Here is a 6,281-nt window from a genome sequence, read left to right as displayed (position 1 = left end):
TGAGGCACATGAAAGGCTTGGAGCTGAATTAATCCAAACTCTAAGACCCCTTCCTGGAAAGCCAGCCCAGGCTATAGCTGCTGACAGCACCTCAACCCCACCCAGAGCATCAAGAACTCTTCTCGCTGAGGCTAAAGAGAATAAGAAATTGAAATGGAATGTCTTTGAACTTGATCTTGATTGAGAGTGAGATAATTTAACTTCAAGCTTTCATTTCTTCTTTTCACTTCTTTGGATCTTGTAAGGGGATTAAAGTTTGGACCTGGGACTCCCTGGTAATTTGATACTGAGAAGGTTAAGTTCAAGTGTAGAACATCGTATTGTTGGCATTTCATTTTTGGGGTACTTTTATGATATCACAAATTCTGATATCATGATTTTACTGCCTAACCTCTGATAGGCTATGTTGGTCAATGTAGCTTGAAATAATTTGAGATGGAAAATTGAAGAGAAACTACCTTTTTTCTTCTTGACTACAGAAAGGGCTTGAAAAACATAATGTATCTCACTGACCCAACTCGGAAACTCATAGGAGAAGAATGCACACTGCCTGCCCAGGAAGATCTATAGTGGAGCAGTGGCTGGTTTGGGGGTGGAGGTTGACTCCCTCTCTGAAGATGTGGTACCCCTTCTGCTTGACCATAGGCATAATGATTGAGCACAATGGGTTCAAGGTACAAAAAGTTGAGTAATTTGGCGTCAGAGATTGTAACTTCCCTCAGGCTGCTTGAGTATTATAATCGCACTTATCCCTGACACATCCAACGAAGGGGCATTAGTTTGTCTTGGCCCCTTCCCACTTCCTCTCATTCTCCTTCTCAGGAGAGAAATGCTTGGTAAACTTGGGTATAGCAGTTGAGTTCTGCTGTTTCTCCTCCCCCTTCCTTCCTGGGATCTTCCTGCCTTCAAGCTGCTGGAACTCAAGTCTCCTTGGTTCAAGTGGTGAGCTTGGCAGAAAAACCCTGTCCTAGTCGGGAGAGACCCGTAACTGCCCAGTGCTGTCTGAGGCTTGGTGAATAAATTTTAAACTGAGAGAAAAAAAAAAAAAAGAAATTCCATTGCCTCTATATTCCTAAACCACACCCTCCAGCCTAGCCTTTATCAGTAATAAAACAGATAATTTGACCTCAAAAAAAAAAAAAATAGGACGTTTCATCTGAAACTATGTCCACACTCTTAATTGTGCTGTGCCTTTGTCAGGTGCCGTGAAGTCTGCAAAGAGAGTTCATCCACTGCACACTATTTAATCCTCCTGACAATCCAGTGAGGTGGATGGATGGGAAAGCCTTTTGTAAGCTGTTTCAGTATTGTAATCACACTTGCCCCTAGTTGCATAACTCAGTGTCAGGGAGGTTTGAAAAGGTTAAGTAACTTGCCCACGTTATAGGTGATGGGCTAGAACAGAACTCAAGCCTTTTGATTTCTGGCAACGTGCTGCTAAAAATCTGTTAGCAAGAACTCATTCAAAGAGTGGTAGTATCTTCAACTGGAACCTGATTTAATCCTACCGTCTTGTTTTGATGTATGTGCTTATGACTTAATGAAGGGAACTTTAAGACCGGTGTGTGTAGGCTGCAGTGTGTATGTGAATCCCCTAAGAATTTTGCTCAGAGTGACTATTCCTGTATCTGACCCCCTGATATCCCAACGTGGCAGGTCTGTGGTGGGACCTAGGAATCCTCAGTTTTATAAGGGCCCCAGACTCTTCTAAACTCTTAACTGATTCCCTGCAGACTAAGTTCTCACTGACACCTTCTCACCCTGCCTTAACGTTGGCATTCTCTTTAATGGTGTGTAAAGAAATACTGGAGGGACAAATCCTGGCTTTCTTTGAGAGATGGAACTCACTAGAATGCATTGCGGTTTAACATGACGCGCCCACGTTGGGCGACGTGCTCACACTAATCCAAACACGCATTCCCCCACCCCTCAGAGGACCACAGAGCACCCACATCGGGATGCAACGGAGGACACCTGTGCCCTGAAAGAGAGCCGAACCCTGAAGACACGACCTGGATGGATTAGTCAGTAACTAATCCTGAATTAATTAGGCAGGAACGGGCAAGGCTTGGGGCAGAACAATTGTGTACAGACGTGTGACAAATGCCTGTGTGGGAATGTATGCATGGGGGAATAATAAGAAAGTATGCTTTGTCAGAATATTTGCTTCTTCTAAAAATCAATTTGTGCCTTTTAATGAATCAACGAGTAAGAAGGAAGCCCAAAATACAGCATTAACAGCGCAAAGAACATGGGAGTCAATGGTATGGTTTTTGTGTTTGTCTGTTTGCTCTGTGTTTATTTTGTTTTCATTTGCAAGACAAGGTAAGGATTGGGAATGCTGGTGAGTGATTGCCACATTCTCTAAAAGCTCTGGGAGAGTCTGTCTGTCAACTGGTTTTCCTCTCTTTCTACCTCCCAGCCAATATTCAGAGGAAACTCTTTTCATGTGAACTGGAAAAGATGAATTTCAAGCTTCATTGAGAGTTTGAAAACCTTAAATCCTTCTTGAAAATAACCTGCCTCTCAGGAATCTTTGGTCCCCAAAATTAGAAACCTTCTTTCTTGGGCTGTGGAATGGCTGCATTATTAACTATGATTATAGAGTCTCTGAATGGAAGGATATAATAAATCTGAAAGTATTTGTTCTGGTTTGTGACTAAGCAAAACTGTATAATATTAAATCAGATGTTGCTATAAACATATGAAATGGCACTTTTTTTTCTTTCCAGCTTGGGGCATTGTGGCATGAAGCTGCTGGGAATCTAAAAAGAAATGTTTTTACATTCTTGGATACTGAGTCAGGTTTCTGCTAGGCTTTCTTCTTTCTGAGCATGAATGCTAAATAAAAGTGTTTCCGTTTAGATCTCTGTGTTTTCCCAGAGAGTTAGCAAGGCTGAGTAGAGGTGATCTTACTCTTTTCAGACTGTTCTATGGGGTGGAATGGAAGACCTGCGCTCTGTGTGTGTGTGTGTGTATATGTGTCTGTGTGTCTGTGTGTGTCTGTTAGGTGGAAGGGACGAACGACATCCTAGTACCCTGGCATGTTTGGGTTGGAAGGAATCTTAGACACAAGCTAGTTCACAAACCTCCTCAAGACTCTGGGGAAAGCTGTGTTGTTGCCTCTGGTAAATGGTCATACTGGCCTTCAGTTTCCACTTCAAAGTGGTGGTAACATCGCTGTATGGGGCACAAAACGATGAGAAAACACTACAAAGAAGTCATGACATACGGAGTGTCAGAAAGTGATCATAGTTTTGCTTGTGCTGGGGCTTAGGGGTAATTTTTCTTTCCACAGTTTCCAAGTATATTATTTTTCATAATGAAGAAAATAAATTTGTATTAAAAACAAAACTGTAGCCTCAAAACGTTTCAGTATTTAATAACCACCCTTAAAAAGATGACTTGGCATATTGATAGCATTCTACAAATTGTTTAGAGCCGCACCACCTAACACAGTAACCGTTAGCCACGTGGGGCTTCTGAAATGTGGCTGGTCCAGTGGAGATGTATGGTATGTGAGAGATACACACCTGATTTCAAAGGCTTAGTGCAAATGAAAGAGTGCAAGATAGCTCAGCAATCATTTTTATGATGATGATGTGCTGAAATGATAACAGTTTGGAAATGTTGGATTAAAGAAGTTATTTTAAAAAATTTATTTTATTGAAGTATAGTTGTTTTATAATGTGTTAATTTCTGCTGTACAGCAGTGATTCAGTTATACGTATATATGTGTCTATATTCTTTTTCATATTCTTTTCCATTATGGTTTATTACAGCATATTGAATCTAGTTCCCTGTGCTATACTTAGGACCTTGTTGTTTATCCATTTGTGTATAATAGTTTGTATCTGCTAATCCCACCCTCCCACTCCATCCCTCCCCACCCCCCAACCCCCTTGGCAACCACAAGTCTGTACTGTAGATAAGTTCCTTTATGTCATATTTTAGATTCCACATATAAGTGATATCATATGGTATTTGTCTTTCTCTTTCTGACTTACTTCATTCACTTAGTGTGATAATCTCTGGGTCCGTCCATGTTGTTGCAAATGGAAACAACCTAAATGTCCATCGACAGATGAATGGATACAGAAGGTGTGGTATAGATATACGACAGAATACTACTCAGCCATAAAAATGGATAAGATAAAGTATTAAAATTACTTTCACCTGTTTCTTTTTACCTTTTTAGTATGGCTACCAGAAAATGTAAAATTACATATGTGGGCCTTGTATGAAAGAGAGAAGATATGCATTCCTTTTGACAAGATTGGAGGAGGCCTGGACCACACACATATAGTGAAGGCATTGCCACCTACTTGGTGGCATCTGAACATGGTTTTGAGGAAGGAGAGTGGCTGCTTAATGAGTATGAGGTGTCCTTTTGGGGTGATACAAAGGTTCTGGATCCATATAGGGGTGATGGTTGCCCAATATTGTGAATGTCCTAGATATCACTAGGGTAAATTACCACACATACACACACACACACACACACACACACACACACACAAATTACAAATGTGGCGTATGTTATACTTCTGTTTTCAGCGGGTGTTTAAAGTAAAGAGGTAGGGAGTACGGCTTTGCTTAAAATAGCATCTCCAGAAATAGAGAAAAAGGTGAAAAGAGGCAAGGATGGGCTGAAGATGGCTGGGAGCGGTTGGAACTCTTTTCTCTCTCCCTTTGGTGAAAATATTAGCATGTGTTTCAGTTTCCTGCCACCTTTGCAGTCCCCATCCCCCTACCTCCCCCCCCCCCCCCCCCCCCCCCCCCCGCTTCCTGGAGGCCTCAGCTTCATGCGGTCCCTATCTCTTCACAACGCCTTCATCTTATGGTCCCTATCTCTTCACAACGCCTTCATCTTATTTATCTCATTCCACTTTTCCTCCACACTTGGCATGCTGCCCACTGCAGGGTTTCTCACGTAGATAACTCCTTCCCTAAAATTCCTCACAGTTATGTGGTGTTAGGGAATTAGGGATCCTGAGAGTTGAAAATAAAATAGAACACCCAGAGCCGGCTCAACAAGCCTCCTGCCTCCCAGATATTGTTGATGGAGAAAAATTAAAAGTCTTGTCTGTGCATCTCTGGAATCCAGCTTCTTAAGTGTAAAACCCATGAGGCAAAACTGATGTGTGGTGTCAGAAGTCGGGATGCTGGGTGCTGGGGGCTGGGGGTGAGAGACGGTAGGCAGCGGTCGGGTTGGGGTATAGGAAGGGGCTTCTGGAGGTGGGAAACATTCTCATCTGGGTGCTGATTACCTCAGTACATCCACGTTGTGAAACTTGACTGGGCTGCCGACTTGCGCCCTTTTCCGAATGTGCATCACCCATCCATGCACAGCTAAACAAAGAGCAAATCACCCTGTGAGGTGGATACTTCTCTGAGTGTTGAGTGAACGGTCCTGGAAGGAGTAAACGCAGTGGGGTGGGGGCGTGTTTCGCGAGGATGTCTGCCGGGGATGCCGTATCCCTTTTCTGTGGGATCTGGATTGACAAGGCCTGTGATATGATGGGGGCCCAGACGGGGAGGCGTCCGGAGGTCCCGCCCCACGACCCTCGGCCTGGAGGTTCGTGAGTGAGTGAGCCACCCACCTTGGTTAACTCACCTGTGTACCTTATCTCTGGTCTCTGCATTTGAGGAGACCGGGGAGGGACGGGTGTGAGGGTGAGTGATCTTACCAAGAGCTGGGTGTTGGCGAAGGAGAGACGTCTAAGGACGGTCACATTCTTGAGGGGGGGGGATTGGAATTCTTCCCCTGCTGTAAATAGACCCCCATGAGGGGAGGAGGGACAGCGCCGGAGCCACCAGGCCCTGTGGTTACCACCTACGGAAATCCTGTGTGTGGGTAAATACAGCCTCAGCAAAGCCTGGAGAAGAGATTGCAGGGGGAGCCGAGGGGGGCTGAGCAGGCTGATGTGGGAGGTTATTAACCAGATAGTGGCGGGAAACCAGAGGCCAGGGGGATTGGGGCTGGAGGAAAACCAGCGGAAACGAGAGAGGAAAAATAAACAACTGAGAGAAGCAACCTCATTTGCTCCCACCACCCTTTTATTTTGTGCCGGGACTGAGGTCTCCTCTTCTGAGGACAACAGGCTGGAGGCTGATTTTTTTTTTTTTGCGGTACGCGGGTCTCTCACTGTTACGGCCTCTCCCGTTGCGGAGCACAGGCTCCGGACGCGCAGGCTCAGCGGCCATGGCTCACGGGCCCAGCCGCTCCGTGGCATGTGGGATCTTCCCGGACCGGGGCACGAACCCGTGTCCCCTGCATC

At 44.7% G+C, this 6,281-nt stretch overlaps 1 pseudogene; it reads left to right on the top strand.

The window, feature by feature from the left end:
* Positions 1-4,233: 4,233 nt before the first annotated feature.
* On the top strand, positions 4,234-4,351 carry LOC132416662 (U6atac minor spliceosomal RNA; annotated as a pseudogene).
* The last annotated feature ends 1,930 nt before the right edge of the window (positions 4,352-6,281 follow it).

Source organism: Delphinus delphis, chromosome 1, assembly GCF_949987515.2.
Source record: "Delphinus delphis chromosome 1, mDelDel1.2, whole genome shotgun sequence".
Classification (NCBI taxonomy): Eukaryota; Metazoa; Chordata; class Mammalia; order Artiodactyla; family Delphinidae; genus Delphinus; species Delphinus delphis.
This window is presented reverse-complemented; position numbering and strand designations above follow the sequence as displayed.